Consider the following 24496-nt stretch of genomic DNA (forward strand, 5'->3'; position numbering starts at 1 on the left):
AGGGTATGGAGCAATTTGATGACAATTGTCATGGAGCATTGTGATGGAAAGCGCCATGGAGCGTTGTTACGAAAAGCACCATGGAGCATTGTGATGACAAGAGTCCTGGAGCATTGTGATGACATGAGCATGGAGAATGGTGATGAGAAGAGTTCTGGAGCATTATGATGACAAGGGCTTGGAGCATTGGGATGACAACGGGCATGGAGCATTGTGATTACAGGGACCATGGAGCATTGGGATCAAATTGGTTATGGAGCGTTGTGATGAATGTGGTCATGGAGCATTGTGATGAAAAGTGCCATGGAGCATAGTGATGACAAGAGTCCTGGAGCATTGTGATGACATTTTCATGGAGCATTGTGATGACACGGGTATTGTGAATTGTGATGACAAAAGTTCTGGAGCATTGTGATGACAAGGGCATAGATCACTGAGAGTTCGGGGTCCATGGAGTAATTTATGAGAAGAGCATGGACCATTGTGACAAAAAGGGGCATGGAGCATTCTGATGAAAGTGGTACTGGAGCATTGTGATGAAAGTCGTCAGGGATCATTGTGATGACAGGGATCATGAAGCATTGTGATAAAAAGGGTCATGGAGCATTGTGATGACAGGGGTCATGGAGAATTGTGATGAAAAGGGCCATGGAACATTGCGATGACAGGGGTCATGGAGCATTGTGAAGACAAGGGAATGGAGCATTGTAATGACATGAGTTCTGGAGTATTTTGATGACAAGGGCATGGAGAATTGTGATTACAGTGGCCATGGAGCATTGTGATTACAACTGCATTGAGCACTGTGATGACAAGTGGCGTGGAGCATTGTGAAGAAAGGCGTGTTGGAGCATTGTTGGGAAAGTTGTCATGCATCACTGTGATTACAGTGATCATGGAGCATTGTGATGACAGAGTTCATGGAGCATTGTTATGAGAAAGCCATGGAGCATTGTGATTACAGGGGTCAAGGGGCATTGTGATGAGTGGGGTCATGGAGCATTTTGATGAAACGGGTCATGGAGCACTGTGATTACAGGAGCCATGGAGCATTGTGTTGACAAAGCCATGGAGCATTTGGATGACAGGTGTCATGGAGCATTGAGATGAAATGGGTCATGTATCATTGCGATGACAGGGGTCATGGAGAATTGTGATGACAGGGGCCATGGAGCATTGTGATAACAGAGCTCATGGGTCATTGCGATGACGGGGGTAAGGAACGTTGTGATGACTGGGGTCATGGAGCATTGTTTTGACAGGGACATTAAGCATTGTGATTACAGGGGTAATGGGGCAATGTGATGACAAGGATTCTGGAGCATTGAGATGACAAGGGCATGGAACACTGGGATTACAGGTGTCATGGAATATTGTTATGACAGGGGTCATGGAGCATTTTGATGACAGGGGCAATGGAACATTGTGATGAAAGAGGTCATGGGGCATTGTGATGACAGTTGCCATGGAGCATTGTGATGACATTAGTTCTGTAGCACCGTGATGACAAGGGCATGGAGCCCTTTGACTACAAGGGCATTGGAGCCTTGTGATGACAGGGGTCATGGAGCATTTTGAAAACAGGTATCATGGGGCATTGTGAGGACAGGGGCATGGAGCATTTTTATGCAAGTGATCATGGAGAATTGTGATGAACGTGCTCATGTGGAATGGTAATGACAAGGGACATGGATCATTGTGATGAAAGAAATCATGGAGCATTTTGATGAATGATTTCATGGAGCATTGCAATGAAAAGCACCAGGGAGCATTGTGATGACAAGTGTCACTGGGCATTGTGATGAATGTGGGCATTGAGCACTGTGATTACAGGGTCCATGGAGCATTGTGATGACAAGGAACCTGGCGCATAATAATGACAGGGTCATAGAGCATTGTGATGACAAGTGCCATTTTGCATTTTGACGACATTGGTCATCGAGCAATGTGATGACAGGGGTCACGGAGTATTGTGATGAAAAGGGTCATGGAGCACTGTGATTACAGGGGTCATGGAGCATTGTGATGATAAGTGACATGGAGCATTGTGATGACAGGTGTCATAGAACATTCTGATGAGAAGTATCGTTTAGCATTTTGATGACAGGGGTCATGAGATATTGTGATGACAGGGGTCATGGAGCGTTGTGATTAAAGGGCTCATGGATCATTGCGATGACAGTGATCGATGAGCAGTGTGATGATAGGGGCATGGAGCATTGTGGTGACAATGGTAATGGAGCACTGTGATGAAAGGTATCATGGAGCATTTTGATCACAAGTGCCCTAGAGCATTGTGATGACAAGAGTTCTGGAGCATTGTCATGATAATGGCATGGAGCATTGTGATTACAGGGGCCATGGAGCATTTTGCTGAAAAGTGCATGGAGCATTGTGATGACAAGGGGCATGGAGCATTGTGATGAAAGGGCTCATGGATCATTGATAATACAGGGATCCTGGAGCATTGTGATGACAAGTGTCATGGAGCATTGTGATGAGAAGGGCCATGGAGCATTGTGATGACCGGGGTCATGGGGCATTGTGATGACAGGTTTCATGGAGCATTGTGATGAAAGGGGTCATGGAGCATTGTGATGACAAAGTCATGGTGCATATTGTTGACAAGCGCCAAGGAGCATTGTGATGACAAGTATCCTGAAGCATTTTGATGACATTGTCATGGAGATTTGGTTTGACACCAGCATGGAGAATTGAGATGAGAAGTGTTCTGGAGCATTGTGATGACAAGGGCAGGGAGCATTGAGATTACAGGGGACATGGAGAATTGTGATGAAATTTGTCTTGGAGCATTGCGATGAAAAGCACCAAGAAGCATTGTGATGACAAGGGTCATGGAGCATCGTGATGAAAGGGGTCATGGAGCACTGTGATTACAGGGGCCATGGAGCATTTTGATAAAAAAGCCGTGGAGCATTGTGATGAAAGGCGTCATGGGTCATTGCAATGACAGGCGTGATGGAGTATGGTGATAATAGGCGCATGGAGCATTGTGATGAAAGGGGACGTGTGGCATTGTGATGACAAGGGCCATGGAGCATTGCGATGAAAGTGGTCATGGAGCATTGTGATGACAAGTGCATGGACCATTGTGGTGACAAGGGGCATGGACCATTGTGATGAAAGTGGTACTGGAGCATTGGGATGAAAGGGATCATGGACCATTGTGATTATAGGGATCATGGAGCATTGTGATGACAAGGGTCATGGAGCACTGTGATGACAGGTGTCATGGAGCATTGTGATGATAGGGCCATGGAGAATCGTGATGACAGTGGTCATGAAGCATTGTGATGAAACTGGTCATGGAGCATTGTGATTAAAGGGAACACGAGGCATTGTGATGAAAGTGTTACTGGAGCATTTTGTGTAAACGGGCCATTGAGCATAGTGATTAAAAGGGCATGGAGCATTGTGATGAAAGGTGACCTGTGGCATTGTGACAAGTGCCATGGAGCATTGTATTGAAAAAGATCATGGAGCATTGTGATGAAAGTTGTCATGGAGTATTGCAATAAAAAGCACCAGGTAGCATTTGTTGACAAGGGCCATGGAGCATTGAGGTGACAATTTTAATGGATCAATATGATTACAGGGGCCATGGAGCATTGTGATGGCGAAGGCCATGGAGCATTGTGATGACAGGGGGCATTGGGCAATGTGATGAAAGTGGTCATGGAGCACTGTGATTACAGGTGCCATGGATCATTGTGACTACAGGAATCATGGATCATTTTGATGACAAGCCTCATGGAGCATTGAGATGACAGGCGTCATAGGGCATGGTGATGAAAAAGGCATAGAGCATTGTGGTGACAAGGGGCGGGTCATGGACCATTGTGATGGAAGTGGTACTGGAGCATTGGGATGAAAGGAATCATGGACCATTGTGATTATAGGGATCATGGAGCATTGTGATGACAAGGGTCATGGAGCACTGTGATGACAGGGTCATGGGGCATTGTGATGACAGGTGTCATGGAGCATTGTGATGAAACGGGTCATGGAGCACTGTGATTACAGGGGCCATGGAGCATTTTGATAAAAAAGCCGTGGAGCATTGTGATGAAAGGCGTCATGGGTCATTGCAATGACAGGCATCATGGAGTATGGTGATAATAGGCGCATGGAGCATTGTGATGAAAGGGGACGTGTGGCATTGTAACGATAAGGGCCATGGAGCATTGTTATGAAAGTGGTACTGGAGCATTGGGATGAAAGGTATCATGGACCATTGTGGTGACAAGGGGCATGGACCATTGTGATGAAAGTGGTACTGGAGCATTGGGATGAAAGGGATCACGGACTATTGTCATTATAGGGATCATGGAGCATTGTGATGACAAGGGTCATGGGGCATTGTGATGAAATGGGTCATGGAGCACTGTGATTACAGGGGCCATGGAGCATTGTGATGACAAAGGCCATGGAGCATTGTGATGACAGGTGTCATGGAGCATTGAGATGAAACGGGTCATGTATCATTGCGATGACAGGGGTCATGGAGAATTGTGATGACAGGGGCCACGGAGCATTGTGATGACAAGGGCATGGTGCATTGTGATTAAAGGGGTACTGGAGCATTGTGAGGAAAGGTGTCATGGATCATTTTGATGACAGGGGTCATGGAGATTGGTGATGACAAGGGCCATGGGGCATTGTGATGACAGGGGTCATGTGACATTGTGATGAAAGTGGGCATGGAGCATTCTGATGAACGGGTTCATGGAGCACTGTGATTATAGGCAATATGGAGAATTGTGATGAAAGTGGTAATGGAGAATTGTGATGAAAGGGGTCATGGGGCACTGTGACGACAAGGGCCATGGAGCATTGTGATTAAATGGATTATGGAGCATTGTGATGAATGTGGTCATGGAGCATTGTGATGAGAAGCGCCATGAACCGTTGTGATGACAAGAGTCCTAGAGCATTTTGATGACATTCTCATGGAGCATTGGGATGACACGGGCATGGAGCATTTTGATTACAGGGACCATGGAGCATTGTGATGACAAATTCATTGAACATTTTGATGACAAGGGGTGTGGAGCATTGTGATAAAAGGCGAACTGGAGCATTGTGAGGAAAGGTGTCATGGATCATTGTGATTACATCGTCATGGAGCATTGTGATGACAGCGTTCATGGAGTCGTGTGATGACAAGGGCCATGGAGCATTGTGATTACAGGGGTTATGGGGCATTGTGATGAGTGGCGTCATGGAGCATTGTGATGAAACAGGTCATGTAGCATTGTGATGACAAGTGAATGGAGCATTGTGATGACTGAGTTCTGGAGTATTTTGATGACAAGGCAATGGAGAATTGTGATTACAGGGGCCATGGAGCATTGTGATGAAAGGCGTACTGGAGCATTGGGATGAAAGGGGTCATGTAGCTTTGTGATGAAATGGGACATGTGGCATTGTGAGGGCAAGGTCCATGGAGCATTGTGATGAAAGTTGTCATGCAGCATTGCAATGAAAATCAGCAGGGAGCATTGTGATGACAGGGGGCACTGGGCATTGTGATGACAGGGGCTTGGAGCATTGTGATGAAAGCTGTCTTGGAGCATTGTAATGAAAAGCACCATGGAGTATTTTGATGACAAGGGGCATGGAGTATTGTGATGCAAGGCGTACTGGAGCATTGTAATGAAAAAGGTCATGGAGCATTGTGATGACAAGTGACATTGGGCATTGTGATGAAGTGGTCATGGAACTCTGTGATTACAGGGGCCATGGAGCATTGTGATGACAAGGGACCTGGAGCATAGTAATGACAGGGTTCATAGAGCATTGTGATGACAAGTGCCATTTAGCATTTTGACGACATTGGTCATCGAGCAATGTGATGACAGGAGTCACGGAGCATTGTGATGAAAAGGGTCATGGAGCACTGTGATTACAGGGGTCATGGAGCATTGTGATGATAAGTGACATGGAGCATTGTGATGACAGGTGACATAGAACATTGTGATGACAGGTATCATTTAGCATTTTGATGACAGGTGTCATGAGACATTGTGATGACAGGGGTCATGGAGCGTTGTGATTAAAGGGATCATGGATCATTGCGATGACAGTGATCGATGAGCAGTGTGATGATAGGGGCATGGAGCATGGTGGTGACAATGGTAATGGAGCACTGTGATGAAAGGCGTCATGGAGCATTTTGATCAAAAGGGCCCTAGAGCATTATGATGACAAGAGTTCTGGAGCATTGTCATGATAATGGCATGGAGCATTGTGATGAAAAGTGCATGGAGCATTGTGATGACAAGGGGCATGGAGCATTGTGATGAAAGCGGTACTGGAGCATTGCGATGAAAGGGGTCATGGATCATTGATAATACAGCGATCCTGGAGCATTGTGATGACAAGGGTCATGGAGCATTGTGAGGAAAGCGGTACTGGAGCATTGCGATGAAAGGGGTCATGGATCATTGACAATACAGGGATCCTGGAGCATTGTGATGACAAAGGTCATGGAGCATTGGGATGAGAAGGGCCATGGAGCATTGTGATGACCGGGGTCATGGGGAATTGTGAGGACAGTTGTCACGGAGCATTGTGATGACAGGTGTCACGGAGCATTGTGATGAAAGGGGTCATGGGGCAGTGTAATGACAAGGGCCATGGAGCATTGTGATTAAATGGGTTATGGAGACTTTTGATGAAAGTGGTCATGGAGCATTGTGATGACAAGGGAATAGAGCATTGTGATGAAAGTGGCCATGGAGCATTGTGATGACAAGGGAATGGAACATTGTGATGACATGTGTCATGGAGCATTGTGATGAAATGTGTCATGGACCATTGTGATGACAAAGGCATGGTGCATATTGATGACAAGTGGCATGGAGCATTGTGATGGAAGGGGTACTGGAGCATTGTGAGGAAAGGTGTCATGGATCATTGTGATGACAGGGGTAATGGTAAACTGTGATTACAAGCCACATGGGGCATTGTGATGACAAAGCCATGGAGCATTGTGATGAACGGGGTCATGGGGTATTATGATGACAAGGACCATGAAGCATTGTGATTAAATGTGTTATAGAGCATTGTGATGAAAGTGGTTATGGAGCATTGTGATGACAAGCGCCAAGGAGCATTGTGATGACAAGAGTCCTGAAGCATTTTGATGACATTGTCATGGAGATTTGGTTTGACACCAGCATGGAGAATTGTGATGAGAAGTGTTCTGGAGCATTGTGATGACAAGGGCAGGGAGCATTGAGATTACAGGGGACATGGAGAATTGTGATGAAATTTGTCTTGGAGCATTGCGATGAAAAGCACCAAGAAGCATTGTGATAACAAGGGTCATGGAGCATCGTGATGAAAGGGGTCATGGAGCACTGTGATTACAGGGGCCATGGAGCATTTTGATAAAAAAGCCGTGGAGTATTGTGATGAAAGGCGTCATGGGTCATTGCAATGACAGGCGTCATGGAGTATGGTGATAATAGGCGCATGGAGCATTGTGATGAAAGGGGACGTGTGGCATTGTGACGACAAGGGCCATGGAGCATTGCGATGAAAGAGTTCATGGAACATTGTGATGACAAGTGCATGGACCATTGTGGTGACAAGGGGCATGGACCATTGTGATGAAAGTGGTACTGGAGCATTGGGATGAAAGGGATCATGGACCATTGTGATTATAGGGATCATGGAGCATTGTGATGACAAGGGTCGTGGAGCACTGTGATGACAGGAGCCATGGAGCATTGTGATGACAAAGGCCATGGAGCATTGTGATGACAGGTGTCATGGAGCATTGTGATGATAGGGCCATGGAGAATCGTGATGACAGTGGTCATGAAGCACTGTGATGAAACTGGTCATGGAGCATTGTGATTAAAGGGAACACGAGGCATTGTGATGAAAGTGTTACTGGAGCATTTTGTGTAAACGGGCCATTGAGCATAGTGATTAAAAGGGCATGGAGCATTGTGTTGAAAGGTGACCTGTGGCATTGTGACAAGTGCCATGGAGCACTGTATTGAAAAAGATCATGGAGCATTGTGATGAAAGTTGTCATGGAGCATTGCGATAAAAAGCACCAGGTAGCATTTGCTGACAAGGGCCATGGAGCATTGAGGTGACAATTTTAATGGATCAATATGATTACAGGGGCCATGGAGCATCGTGATGAGAGGGGTCATGGAGCATTGTGATGACAGGGGTCATGGAGCATTGTGATGACGAAGGCCATGGAGCATTGTGATGACAGGGGGCATTGGGCAATGTGATGAAAGTGGTCATGGAGCACTGTGATTACAGGTGCCATGGATCATTGTGACTACAGGGATCATGGATCATTTTGATGACAAGCGTCATGGAGCATTGTGATGACAGGCGTCATAGAGCAGGGTGATGAAAAAGGCATAGAGCATTGTGGTGACAAGGGGCGGGACATGGACCATTGTGATGGAAGTGGTACTGGAGCATTCGGATGAAATGAATCATGGACCATTGTGATTATAGGGATCATGGAGCATTGTGATGACAAGGGGCATGGAGCACTGTGATGACAAGGTCATGAGGCATTGTGATGACAGGGGTCATGGAGAACTGTGTTGAAATTGGTCATGGAGCACTGTGATGACAGTGGCCATGGAGCATTGTGATGACAAAGGCCATGGAACATTGTGATGACAGGTGTCATGGAGCATTGTGATGAATGGGTTCATGGATCATTGCGATGACAGGGTTCATGGAGCATTGTGATGATAGGGCCATGGAGAATTGTGATGAGAATGGTCATGAAGCATTGTGAAGAAACTGGTCATGGAGTATTGTGATTAAAAGGAACACGAGGCATTGTGATGACAAGGGAAGGGAGCATTGTGATGAAAGTGTTACTGGAGCATTTTGAGTAAATGGGCCATTGAGCATTGTGATGACAAGGGCATGGAGCATTTTGATGAAAGGGGACATGTGGCATTTTGACAACAAGTGCCATGGAGCATTGTATTGAAAAAGGTCATGGAGTATTGTGATGAAAGTTGTCATGGAGCATTGCGATGCAAAGCACCAGGTAGCATTTGCTGACATGGGCCATGGAGCATAGAGTGACAAGTGTCATGGATCAATATGATTACAGGGGCCATGGAGCATCGTGTTGAGAGGGGTCATGGAGCATTGTGATGACAGGTGTCATGGAGCATTGTGATGACGAAGGCCATGGAGCATTGTGATGACAGGGGGCATTGGGCAATGTGATGAAAGTGGTCATGGAGCACTGTGATTACAGGTGCCATGGATCATTGTGACTACAGGGATCATGGATCATTTTGATGACAAGCGTCATGGAGCATTGAGATGACAGGCGTCATAGAGCATTGTGATGAAAAAGGCATGGAGCATTGTGATGACAGGTGTCATGGAACATTGTGATGAAAGGGGTCATGGATCATTGCGATGACAGGGGTCAAGGAGCTTTGTGATGATAGGGGTATGGAGCAATTTGATGACAATTGTCATGGAGCATTGTGATGAAAAGCGCCATGGAGCGTTGTTACGAAAAGCACCATGGAGCATTGTGATGACAAGAGTCCTGGAGCATTGTGATGACACGAGCATGGAGAATGGTGATGAGAAGAGTTCTGGAGCATCATGATGACAAGGGCTTAGAGCATTGGGAAGACAACGGGCATGGAGCATTGTGATTACAGGGACCATGGAGCATTGTGATGACAAGGGCCATGCAGCATTGTGATCAAATTGATTATGGAGCGTTGTGATGAATGTGCTCATGGAGCATTGTGATGAAAAGTGCCATGGAGCATTGTGATGACAAGAGTCCTGGAGCATTGTGATAACACGGGTATTGTGAATTGTGATGAGAAGAGTTCTGGAGCATTGTGATGACAAGGGCATAGATCATTGGGATTACGGGGGCCATGGAGTAATTTATGACAAGGGCACGGACCATTGTGACAAAAAGGGGCATGGAGCATTCTGATGAATGTGGTACTGGAGCATTGTGATGAAAGGGGTCATGGATCATTGTGATGACAGGGATCATGAAGCATTTTGATGACAAGGGTCATGGAGCATTGTGATGACAGGGGTCATGGAGAATTGTGATGACAAGGGCCATGGAACATTGTGATGACAGGGGTCATGGAGCATTGTGATGACAAGGGAATGGAGCATTGTAATGACATGAGTTCTGGAATATTTTGATGACAAGGGCATGGAGAATTTTGATTACAGTGGCAATGGAGCATTGTGATTACAACTGCATTGAGCACTGTGTTGACAGGTGGCATGGAGCTTTGTGAAGTAAGGCGTCCTGGAGCATAGTTGGGAAAGTTTTCATGCATCACTGTCATTACAGTGATCATGGAGCATTGTGATGACAGAGTTCATGGAGCATTGTGATGAGAATGCCATGGAGCATTGTGATTACAGGGGTCAAGGGGCATTGTGATGAGTGGGGTCATGGAGCATTTTGATGAAACGGGTCATGGAGCACTGTGATTACAGGGGCCATGGAGCATTGTGTTGACAAAGCTATGGAGCATTTGGATGACAGGTGTCATGGAGCATTGAGATGAAACGGGTCATGTATAATTGCGATGACAGGGGTCATGGAGAATTGTCATGACAGGGGCCATGGAGCATTGTGATGACAAGGGCATGGTGCATTGTGATGAAAGGGGTACTGGAGCATTGTGAGGAAAGGTGTCATGGATCATTTTGATGACAGGGGTCATGGAGATTGGTGATGACAAGGGCCATGGGGCATTGTGATGACAGGGGTCATGTGACATTGTGATGACAGTGGGCATGGAGCATTCTGATGAACGGGTTCATGGAGCACTGTGATTACAGGCAATATGGAGAATTGTGATGAAAGTGGTCATGGAGAATTGTGATGAAAGGGTTCATGGTGCATTGTGATGACCAAAGCAATGGAGCATTGTGATTAAATGTGTTATGGAGCATTGTGATGAAAGTGATCATGGAGCATTGTGATGATAAGCGCCGTGAACCGTTGTGATGACAAGAGCCCTAGAGCATTTTGATGACATTGTCATGGAGCATTGGGATGACACGGGCATCGAGCATTGTGATTACAGGGAACATGGAGCATTGTGATGACAAATGCTTTGAACATTTTGATGACAAGGGGTGTGGAGCATTGTGATAAAAGGCGAACTGGAGCATTGCGAGGAAAGGTGTCATGGATCATTGTGATTACACCATCATAGAGCATTGTGATGACAGCTTTCAGGCAGTAGTGTGATGACAAGGGCCATGGAGCATTGTGATTACAGGTGTTAATGGGCATTGTGATGAATGGCGTCATGGAGCATTGTGATGAAACAGGTCATGTAGCATTGTGATGACAAGTGAATGGAGCGTTGTGATGACATGAGTTCTGGAGTATTTTGATGACAAGGCAATGGAGAATTGTGATTACAGGGGCCATGGAGCATTGTGATGAAAGGCGTACTGGAGCATTTTGATGAAAGGGGTCATGTAACATTGTGATGAAATGGGACATGTGGCATTGAGATGGCAAGGTCCATGGAGGATTGTGATGAAAGGTGTCATGCAGCATTGCAATGAAAATCAGCAGGGAGCATTGTGATGACAGGGGGCACTGGGCAATGTGATGACAGGGGCTTGGAACATTGTGATGAAAGTTGTCTTGGAGCATTGTTATGAAAAGCACCATGGAGTATTTTGATGACAAGGGGCATGGAGTATTGTGATGCAAGGCGTACTGGAGCATTGTAATGAAAGGTGTCATGAGTCATTGTGATTACAGCGATCATGGAGCATTGTGATGACCAGGGTTTTGGAACATTGTGATAACAGGCTCATGGAGCATTGTGATCACAAGGACCATGTAGTATTGTGAAGACAGGTGTCATGGGGCCTTGTGACGTCATGGGCATGGAGCATTGTGATGAAAGGGGTCATGGAGCACTCTGATTACAGGGGTCATGGAGTATTGTGCTGAAAAAAGCCATGGAGCATTGTGATGACAGGTGTCATGGAGCATTATGATAACAGGGCTCATGGGTCATGGCGTTGACGGGATTAAGGAACGTTGTGATGACTGGGGTCATGGAGCATTGTTTTGACAGGGCCATTAAGCATTGTGATTATACGGGTCATGGGGCAATGTGATGAAAAGGATTCTGGAGCATTGAAATGACAAGGGCATGGAACATTGGGATTACAGGTGTCATGGAATATTGTTATGACAGGGATCATGGAGCATTTTGATGACAGGGGCAATGGAACATTGTGATGAAAGGGGTCATGGGTCATTGTGATGAGAGTTGTAATGGAGCATTGTGATGACATGAGTTCTGCAGCACCGTGATGACAAGGGCATGGAGCCCTGTGAGTACAAGGGACATGGAGACTTGTGATGACAGGGGTCATGGAGCATTTTGAAAACAGGTGTCATGGGACATTGTGAGGACAGGGGTATGGAGCATTTTTATGTAAGTGATCATGGAGAATTGTGATGGACGTGATCATGTGGAATGGTAATGACAAGGGCCATGGATCATTGTGATGAAAGAAATCATGGAGCATTTTGATGAAAGATTTCATGGAGCATTGCAATGAAAAGCACCAGGGAGCATTGTGATAACAAGGGTCATGAAGCATTGTGATGAAAAAGGCCATGGAGCATTGTGATGAGACGTGTCACTGGGCATTGTGATGAAAGTGGTCATGGAGCACTGTGATTACAGGGGCCATGGAGCATTGTGATGACAAGGGACCTGGAGCATAGTAATGACAGGGGTCATAGAGCATTGTGATGACAAGTGCCATTTAGCATTTTCACGACATTGGTCATCGAGCAATGTGATGACAGGGGTCACGGAGCATTGTGATGAAAAGGGTCATGGAGCAGTGTGATTACAGGGGTCATGGAGCATTGTGATGATAAGTGACATGGAGCATTGTAATGACAGGTGTCACAGAACATTGTGATGACAAGTATCGTTTAGCATTGTGATGACAGTGGTCATGGAGCACTGTGATTAAAGGGATCATGGATCATTGCGATGACAGTGATCGATGAGCAGTGTGATAATAGGGGCATGGAGCATTGTGGTGACAATGGTAATGGAGCACTGTGATGAAAGGCATCATGGAGCATTTTGATCACAAGGGCCCTAGAACATTGTGATGACAAGAGTTCTGGAGTATTGTCATGATAACGGCATGGAGCATTGTGATTACAGGGGCCATCGAGCATCTTGATGAAAAGTGCATGGAGCATTGTGATGACAAGGGGCATGGAGCATTGTGATGAAAGGGGACATGTGGCATTGTGACAACAAGTGCCATGGAGCACTGTATTGAAAAAGGTCATGGAGCATTGTGATGATAGTTGTCATGGAGCATTGCGATGAAAAGCACCAGGTAGTATTTGCTGACATGGGCAATGGAGCATTTAGGTGACAAGTGTCATGGATCAATGTGATTACAGGGGCCATGGAGCATCGTGATGAGAGGGGTCATGGAGCATTGTGATGACGAAGGCCATGGAGCATTGTGATAACAGGGGGCATTGGGCAATGTGATGAAAGTGGTCATGGAGCACTGTGATTACAGGTGCCATGGATCATTGTGACTACAGGGATCATGGATCCTTTTGATGACAAGTGTCATGGAGCATTGAGATGACAGGCGTCATAGAGCATTGTGATGAAAAAGGCATGGAGCATTGTGATGACAGGTGTCATGGAGCATTGTGATGAAAGGGGACATTGATAATTGCGATGACAGGGGTCAAGGAGCTTTGTGATGATAGGGGTATGGAGCAATTTGATAACAATTCTCATGGAGCATTGTGATGAAAAGTGCCATGGAGCGTTGTTACGAAAAGCACCATGGAGCATTGTGATGACAAGAGTCCTGGAGCATTGTGATGACACGAGCATGGAGAGTGGTGATGTGAAGAGTTCTGGAGCATTATGACGACAAGGGCTTGGAGCATTGGGATGACAACGGGCATGGAGCATTGTGATGAAAGGTGACATGTGGCATTGTGACAAGTGCCATGGAGCATAGTATTGAAAAACGTCATGGAGCATTGTGATGACAGGGGTCATGGAAAACTGTGATTACAAGCGACATGGGGCATTGTGATGACAAAGCCGTGGAGCATTGTTATGAATGGGGTAATGGGGTATTGTGATGACAAAGACCATGAAGCATTGTGATTAAATGTGTTATAGAGCATTGTGATGAAAGTGGTTATGGAGCATTGTGATGACAAGCGCCATGGAACATTGTGATGACAAGAGTCCTGAAGCATTTTGATGACATTGTCATGGAGATTTGGTTTGACACCAACATGGAGAATTGAGATGATAAGTGTTTTGGAGCATTGTGATGACAAGGGTAGGGAGCATTGAGATTACAGGGGACATGGAGAATTGTGATGAAATTTGTCTTGGAGCATTGCGATGAAAAGCACCAAGAAGCATTGTGATGACAAGGGTCATGGAGCATCGTGATGAAAGGGGTCATGGAGCACTGTGATTACAGGGGCCGTGGAGCATTTTGATAAAAAAGCCGTGGAGCATTGTGATGAAAGGTGTCATGGGTCATTGCAATGACAGGCGTCATGGAGTATGGTGATAATAGGCGCATGGAGCATTGTGATGAAAGGGAACGTGTGGCATTGTGACGACAAAGGCCATGGAGCATTGTGATGAAAGAGGTCATGGAGCATTGTGATGACAAGTGCATGGACCATTGTGGTGACAAGGGGCATGGACCATTGTGATGAAAGTAGTACTGGAGCATTGGACTGAAAGGGATCATGGACTATTCTGATTATAGGGATCATGGAGCATTGTGATGACAAGGGTCATGGAGCACTGTGATGACAGGGGCCATGGAGAATTGTGATGAAAAAGGACATGGAGCATCGTGATGAAAGGGGTCATGGAGCACTGTGATTACAGGGGCCATGGAGCATTTTGATGACAGGTGTCATGGAGCATTGTGATGAATGGCGTCATGGATCATTGCGATGACAGACTTCATGGAGCATTGTGTTGATAGGGCCATGGAGAATTGTGATGACAATGGTCATGAAGCATTGTGATGAAACTGGTCATGGAGCATTGTGATTAAAGGGAACACGAGACATTGTGATGAAAGTGTTACTGGAGCATTTTGAGTAAACGGGCCATTGCACATAGTGATTAAAAGGGAATGGAGCATTGTGATGAAAGGGGACATGTGGCATTGTGACAAGTGCCATGGAGCATTGTATTGAAAAACGTCATGGAGCATTGTGATGAAAGTTGTCATGGAGCATTGCGATGAAAAGCACCAGGTAGCATTTGCTGACATGGGTCATGGAGCATTGAGGTGACAAGTGTCATGGATCAATGTGATTACAGGGGCCATGGAGCATCGTGATGAGAGGGGTCATGGAGCATTGTGATGACAGGGGTCATGGAGCATTGTGATGACGAAGGCAATGGAGCATTGTGATGACAGGGGGCATTGGGCAATGTGATGAAAGTGGTCATGGAGCACTGTGATTACAGGTGCCATGGATCATTGTGACTACAGGGATCATGGATCATTTTGATGACAAGCGTCATGGAGCATTGAGATGACAGGCGTCATAGAGCATTGTGATGAAAAAGGCATGGAGCATTGTGATGACAGATGTCATGGAGTATTGTGATGAAAGGGGTCATGGATCATTGGGATGACAGGGGTCAAGGAGCTTTGGGATGATAGGGGTATGGAGCAATTTGATGACAATTGTCATGAAGTATTGTGATGAAAAGCACCATGGAGCGTTGTTACGAAAAGCACCATGGAGCATTGTGATGACAAGAGTCCTAGAGAATTGTGATGACACGAGCATGGAGAATGGTGATGAGAAGTGTTCTGGAGCACTATGATGACAAGGGCTTGGAGCATTGGAATGACCACTGGCATGGAGCATTGTGATTACAGGGACCATGGAGCATTTTGATGACAAGGGACATGGAGCATTGTGATCAAATTGGTTATGGAGCGTTGTGATGAATGTGGTCATGGAGCATTGTGATGTAAAGTGCCATGGAGCATTGTGATGAAAAGAGTCCTGGAGCAATGTGATCACATTTTCATGGAGCATTGTGATGACAAGGGTATTGTGAATTGTGATGACAAGAGCTCTGGAGCATTGTGATGAAACGAGCCTGGAGAATCGTGATGAGAAGTGTTCTGGAGCATTATGAGGACAAGGGCTTGGAGCATTGGGATAACAACGGGCATGGAGCATTGTGATTACGGGGACGATGGAGCATTGTGATCAAATTGGTTATGGAGCATTGTGATGAATGTGGTCATGGAGCATTGTGATGAAAAGTGCCATGGAGCATAGTGATGACAAGAGTCCTGGAGCCTTGTTATGACATTTTCATGGACCATTGTGATAACATGGGTATTGTGAATTGTGATGACAAAAGTTCTGGAGCATTGTGATTACAAGGGCATAGATCAATCGGATTACGGGGGCCATGGAGTAATTTATGACAAGGGCATGGACCATTGTGACAAAAAGGGGCATGGAGCATTCTGATGAAAGTGGTACTGGAGCATTGTGATGAAAAGGGTCATGGATCATTGTGATGACAGGGATCATGAAGCATTGTGATGACAAGGGTCATGGAGCATTGTTATGACAGGGGTCATGGAGAATTGTGATGAAAACGGCCATGGAACATTGTGATGACAGGGGTCATGGAGCATTGTGATGACAAGGGAATGGAGCATTGTAATGACATGAGTTCTGGAGTATTTTGATGACAAGGGCATGGAGAATTGTGATTACAGTGGCCATGGAGCATTGTGATTACAACTGCATTGAGCACTGTGATGACAAGTGGCGTGGAGCATTGTGAAGAAAGGCGTGCTGGAGCATTGTTGGGAAAGTTGTCATGCATCACTGTGATTACAGTGATCATGGAGCATTGTGATGACAGAGTTCATGGAGAATTGCGATGAGAATGCCATGGAGCATTGTGATTACAGGGGTCAAGGGGCATTGTGATGAGTGGGGTCATGGAGCACTGTGATTACAGGGGCCATGGAGCATTGTGTTGAGAAAGCCATGGATCATTTTGATGACAGGTGTCATGGAGCATTGAGATGAAATGGGTCATGTATCATTGCGATGACAGGGGTCATGGAGAATTGTGATGACAGGGGCCATGGAGCATTGTGATGACAAGGGCATGGTGCATTGTGATGAATGGGGTACTGGAGCATTGTGAGGAAAGGTGTCATGGATCATTTTGATGACAGGGTTCATGGAGATTGGTGAAGACAAGGGCCATGGGGCATTGTGATGACAGGGGTCATGTGACATTGTGATGACAGTGGGCTTGGAACATTGTGATGAACGGGTTCATGGAGCACTGTGATTACAGGCAATATGGAGAACTGTGATGAAAGTGGTCATGGAGAATTGTGATGAAAGGGGTCATGGGGCATTGTGATGACAAGGGCCATGAAGCATTGTGATTAAATGGGTTATGGAGCGTTGTGATGAATGTGGTCATGGAGCATTGTGATGATAAGCGCCATTAACAGTTGTGATGACAAGAGTCCTAGAGCATTTTGATGACATTGTCATGGAGCATTGGGATGACTCGGGCATGGAGCATTGTAATTACAGGCACCATGGAGCATTGTGATGACAAATGCATTGAACATTTTTAAGACAAGGGGTGTGGAGCATTGTGATAAAAGGCGAACTGGAGCATTGTGAGGAAAGGTGTCATGGATCATTTTGATTATATCGTCATGTAGCATTGTGATGACAGCGTTCATGGAGTAGTCTGATGACAAGGGCCATGGAGCATTGTGATTACAGGGGTTATGGGGCATTGTGATGAGTGGCGTCATGGAGTATTGTGATGAAACAGGTCATGTAGCATTGTGATGACAAGTGAATGGAGCATTGTGATGACATGAGTTCTGGAGTATTTTGATGACAAAGCAATGAAGAATTGTGATTACAGGGGCCATGGAGCATTGTGATGAAAGGCGTACTGGAGCATTGTGATGAAAGGGGTCATGTAGCATTGTGATGAAATGGGACATGTGGCATTGTGATGGCAAGGTCCATGGAGCATTGTGAGGAAAGTTGTCATGCAGCATTGCAATGAAAATCAGCAGGGAGCATTGTGATGACAGGGGGCACTGGGCATTGTGATGACAGGGGCTTGGAGCATTGTGATGAAAGCTGTCTTGGAGCATTGTTATGAAAAGCACCATGGAGTATGTTAATGACAAGGGGCATGGAGTATTGTGATGTAAGGCGTACTGGAGCATTGTAATGAAAGGTGTCATGAGTCATTGTGATTACAGCAATCATGGACCTTGTGATGACCAGGGTTATGGAACATTGTGATAACAGGGCTCATAGAGCATTGTGATCACTAGGACCATGTAGTATTGTGATGACAGGTGTCATGGGGCATTGTGATGTCATGGGCATGGAGCATTGTGATGAAAGGGGTCATGGAGCACTCTGATTACAGGGGTCATGGAGTATTGTGATGAGAATGCCATGGAGCATTGTGATTACAGGGGTCAAGGGACATTGTGATGTGTGGGGTCATGGAGCATTTAAATGAAACGGGTCATGGAGCACTGTGATTACAGGGGCCATGGAGCATTGTGTTGACAAAGCCATGGAGCATTTGGATAACAGGTGTCATGGAGCATTGAGATGAAACGGGTCATGTATCATAGCGATGACAGTGGTCATGGAGAATTGTGATGACAGTGGCCATGGAGCATTGTGATGACAAGGGCATGCTGCATTGTGATGAAAGGGGTACTGGAGCATTGTGAGGAAAGGTGTCATGGATCATTTTGATGACAGGGGTCATGGAGATTGGTGATGACAAGGGCCATGGGGCATTGTGATGACAGTGGTCATGTGACATTGTGATGACAGTGGGCATGGAGCATTGTGATGAACGGGTTCATGGAGCACTGTGATTACAGGCAATATGGAGAATTGTGATGAAAGTGGTCATGGAGAATTGTGATGAAAGGGGTCATGGGGCATTGTGATGACAAGGGCCATGGAGCATTGTGATTAAATGGGTTATGGAGCGTTGTGTTGAAAGTGGTCATGGAGCATTGTGATGATAAGCGCCGTGAACTGTTGTGATGACAAGAGTCCTAGAGCATTTTGATGACATTGCCATGGAGCAGTAGGATGACACGGGCATGGAGCATTGTGATTACAGGGACCATGGAGCATTGTGATGACAAGGGCCATGGAGCATTGTGATCAAATTGGTTATGGAGCGTTCTGATGAATGTGCTCATGTAGCATTGTGATGAAAAGGGCCATGGAGCATTGTGATGACAAGAGTCCTGGAGCATTGTGATGAAACGGGTATTGTGAACTGTGATGACAAGAGTTCTGGAGCATTGTGATGACAAGGGCATAGATCATTGGGATTACGGGGGCCATGGAGTAATTTATGACAAGGGCACGGACCATTGTGACAAAAAGGGGCATGGGGCATTCTGATGAATGTGGTACTGGAGCATTGTGATGAAATGGGTCATGGATCATTGTGATGAAAGGGGTCATGGAGCACTCTGATTACAGGGGTCATGGGGTATTGTGCTGAAAAAAGCCATGGAGCATTGTGATGACAGGAGTCATGGAGCATTGTGATAACAGGGCTCATGGGTCATTGCGATGACGGGATTAAGGAACGTTGTGATGACTGGGGTCATGGAGCATTGTTTTGACAGGGCCATTAGGCATTGTGATTATAGGGGTCATGGGGCAATGTTATGACAAGGATTCTGGAGCACTGAGATGACAAGGGCATGGAGCATTGTGATTACAGGGACCATGGAGCATTGTGATGCCAACGGCCATGGAGCATTCTTATCAAATTGTTTATGGAGCGTTGTGATGAATGTGGTCATGGAGCATTGTGATGAAAAGTGCCATGGAGCATTGTGATGACAAGAGTCTTGGAGCATTGTGATGACATTTTCATGGCGCGTTGTGATGACACGGGTATTGCGAATTGTGATGACAAGAGTTCTGGAGCATTGTGAAGACAAGGGCATAGAGCATTGGGATTACGGGGGCCATGGAGTAATTTATGACAAGGGCATGGACCATTGTGACAACAAGGGGCATGGAGCATTCTGATGAAAGTGGTACTGGAGCATTGTGATGAAAAGGGTCATGGATCATTGTGATGAAAAGCGACATGGAGCGTTGTGATGACTTGGGTCATGGAGCATTATGATGACAGGGGTAGTGGAGCATTTTGATGACAGGGATCATGGAGCATTGTGATAACAGGGGTCATGGGGCATTGTGATGACAAGAGCATGGAGCATTGTGATGAAAGGGGTCATGCAGCACTGTGATTACTGGGGCCATGGAACATTGTGATTACCAAAGCCATGGAGCATTGTGATGACAGTGGTCATAGAGCATTGTGAAGACAAGTGTTCTGGAGCATTGTGATGAGAAGGTCCATGGAGCATTTTGATGACCGGTGTGATGGGGCATTGTGATGACAGGGGTCATGGAGCATTGTGATGAAAGGTGTCGTGGAGCACTGTGATTACAGGAGCCATGGAGCATTTTGATGACAAAGGCCATGGAGTATTGTGATGAATGGGGTAATAGATCATTGCGATGACATGATTCATACAGCGTTGTGATGAAAGGGGCATGGGGCATTGTGATGACAATGGTTATAGAACATTGTGATAAAAGGGGTAATGGAGCATTGTGATGAAAGTTGTTTTGGAGCATTGTGATTAAAAGCGCCATGGAGCATTGTGATGACTAGGGCCATGGAGCATTGTGATGACAAAGGCCATGGAGCATTGTGGTGACCAGGGTCATGGGGCATTGTGATGAAAGGTGTGGTGGATCGTTGTGATGAAAGGGGTCATGGAGCTTTGTGATAATAAGGGTATGGAGAATGGTTATGACTATGGTCATGGAGCATTGCGATGAAAGTTGTCATGGGGCATTTTGATGACAAGGTTCATGGAGCTTTGCAATGAAAGGGGTCTTGGAACATTGTGATGAGAGCAGTCATGGAGCACTGTAATTACAGGGGACATGGATCATTTTGTTGAAAAAGCCCATGAAGCATTGTGATGACAGGCGTCATGGAGCATTGTGATGAAAGGAGTCATGTGGAATTGTGACGACAAGTGCCATGGAGCATTGTGATGAAAGTTGTCACGGCAATTGTGATGAAAAGCACCAGGGAGCATTGTGATAACAAGGGTCATGGTGCATTGTGATGAAAGAAGTCCTGGAGCATTGTGATGAAAAACACCATAGAGCATTGTGATGACAAGGGCCATGGAGCATTGTGATGACACGGGCATGGAGCATTGTGATGAAAAGTGTTGTGGAGCATTGTGTTGACAAGTGCACGCATCATTTTGATTACAGAGGCCATGGAACATTGTGAAGAATACGGCATAGTGTTTTGTGATGACAAGGTCCATGGAGCATTGTGATGAAAAGGGTTAGGGAGCATTTTGATGAAAATCGCCATGGAGCATCGTGATGACAATGGTCATGGAGCATTTTGTTGACAGGGGTCATGGAGCATTATGATGACAGGGGTGATGGAGCCTTTTGATGTCAAGGGTCCTAGAGCATTGTTATGACATTGTCATGGAGCATTGTGATGACAAAGGCCTTGGATCATTGTGATGAAAGGGGTCATGGAGCACTGTTATTACAGTGGCCATGGAGCATTGTGATGTAAAAACCTTGGAGCATTCTGATGACAGGTGTCATGCAGCATTGTGAACAAAGGGGTCATGGAGCATTGTGATGACAAGGGTCCTGGAGCATTGTGATGACATTGTCATGGAGCATTGTGATGACAAGGGAACGGAGCATTGTGATGACAAGGGGCATGGAGCATTGTGATGAAAATGATACTGGAGCATTTGGTTGAAAGAGTTCATGGATCATTGTGATTATAGGGATCATGGAGCATTGTGATAAGAAGGGCATGGAGCATTGTGATGGCAATGATCATGGAGCATTGTGATGAAAGGCATCATGGATCATCTTGATTATAGGGATCATGGAGCATTGTGATGACAACGGTTATGGAGCATTGTGATGAAAGGGGTCATGGAGCACTGTGATTAAAGGGAACATAGGACATTGTGATTACAAGGGCATGTAGCATTGTGATGACAAGTGGCATGGAGCATTGTGATTAAAGGGGTACTGGAGCATTGTGAGTAAACGGGCCATTGAGCATTGTGATGACAAGGGCCATGAAGCATTGTGATTAAATATGTTATGGAGCGTTGTGATGAAAAGCGCCATGGAGCATTGGGAAGACAAGTGTCCTGGAGCATTGTGACGACACGGGCATGGAGAATTGTGATGAGAATTGTTCTGGAGCATTGTGATGACAAATACATGGAGCATTGTGATTACATGGGCCATGGAGCATTTGATGACAAGGTCATGAACCATTGTGATGACAAGGGGCATGGAGCATTGTGCTAAAAGGTGTCCTGGAGCATTGTGATTAAAGGTGCCATGGATCACTGTGATTACAGAGATCATGGAGCATTGTGATGACAGGGGTCATGGAGTATTGTCATGACAAGGGCCATGGAACATTGTGATTACAGGGGTCATGGGGCACTGTGAAAACAGGGGTCATAGAGAATTTTGATGAAAGGGGCATGGAACATTGTGATTAAATGGGTTATGGTACGTTGTGATGAAGTGGTCATAGAGCATTGTGATGATAAGCACCATGGAGCATTGTGAAGACAAGTGTCCTGGAGCATTGTGATGACACAGGCATGGAAAATTGTGATGGGAACGGTTCTGGAGCTTTGTGATGACAAGTTCATAGACCACTGTGTTGACAAGGGGCATGGAGCATTGAGATGAAAGTGGTACTGGAGCATTAGGATGAAAGGGGTCACGGATCAGTGTGATTACAGGGTTCATGCAGCATTGTGATGACAAGAGTCATGGAGCATTGTGATGAAAGGTGTCATGGAGCACTGTGATTACAGGGGCCATGAAGAATTTTCATGACAAACGCCATGGAGCATTGTGATGACAGGCATCATGGAGCATTGTGATGAAAGTAGTCATGGAGCATTGTGATGAAAAGCACCATGGAGCATTGTGAAGACAAGTGTCCTGGAGCATTGTGATGACACCGGCAAGGAGAATTGCAATGTGAAATGTTCTGGAGCATTGTGATGACAAGTACATGGAGCGTTGTGATTACATTGGCCATGGAGCATTTGATGACATGGTCATGGACCATTGTGATGAAAGTGGTACTGGAGCATTGTGATGAAAGTGGTCATCGATCATTGTGATTACAGGGTTCAGGGAGCATTGTGATGACAAGGGTCATGGAGCATTTTGATGACAGTTGTCATGGAGCATTGTGATGACAGTGGTGTGGAGAATTGTGATGACCTCAGTTCTGGAGCATTTTGATGACAAGGGCATGGAGCATTGTGATTACAGGGGCCATGGAGCATTTTGATGAAAAGTGCAAGGAGCATTGTGATGAAAGAGGTATTGGAGCATTGTGAGGAAAGGGGTCATGGACCATTGTGATTAAAGGGATTATGGAACATTGTGATGACAGTGATCATGGAGCATTGTGATGAAATGTGTCATGAAGCACTGTGATTACAGGGGCCATGGAGAATTTTGATGACAAAGGCCATGGAGCATTGTGATGACAGGCATCATGGAGCAATTTCATGAAAGGGGCATGGAGCATTGTGATGAAAAGGACCATGGAACCTTGTGAAGACAAGTGTCCTAGAGCATTGTGATGACACGGGCATGGAGAATTGTGGTGAGAAGGCTTCTGGAGCATTGTGATGACACGTACATGGAGCGTTGTGATTACATGGGCCATGGAGCATTTGATGACATGGTCATGGACCATTGTGATGACAAGAGGCATGAAGCATTGTGACGAAAGTGGTACTGGAGCACTGTGTGTAAAGGTGTCATGGATCACTGTGATTACAGCAATCATGGAGCATTGTGATGAAAGGGGTCATGGAGCACTGTGATGAAAGTGGTCATGGAGCACTGTGATTAAAGGGAACATGGGGCATTGTGATTACAAGGGCATGTAGCATTGTGATGACAAGTGGCATGGAACATTGTGATGAAAGTGGTACTGGAGCATTGTGAGTCAACGGGCCATTGAGCATTGGGATGACAAGGGCATGGAGCATTGTGATGAAAGGGGACATATGGCATTGTGACAACAAGGGCCATGGAGCATTGTGATGAAATACGTCATGGAGCATTGTGGTAAAAGTTGTCATGGAACATTGTGATGAAATGCACCAGGTAGCATTGTGATGACAAGGGCCATGGAGGATTGTGATGATAAGTGTCTTGGAGCATTAT

The 24496-nt window shown here is 45.8% G+C and overlaps 1 long non-coding RNA gene across 1 annotated transcript in view; it reads left to right on the forward strand.

Annotated features, from left to right (window-relative positions):
- The window catches only part of LOC309667435, a 71387-nt gene that overhangs the window by 44229 nt on the left and 2662 nt on the right, over window positions 1-24496 (forward strand). The window contains exon 2 of the long non-coding RNA XR_014267774.1: window positions 21364-21484. This is a non-coding gene — a long non-coding RNA (uncharacterized lncRNA). The remainder of the gene's footprint in view (window positions 1-21363; window positions 21485-24496) is intronic.

The sequence above is a fragment of the Balaenoptera physalus genome (genome assembly GCF_965194825.1).
Source record: "Balaenoptera physalus genome assembly, chromosome: 9".
Lineage (NCBI taxonomy): Eukaryota > Metazoa > Chordata > Mammalia > Artiodactyla > Balaenopteridae > Balaenoptera > Balaenoptera physalus.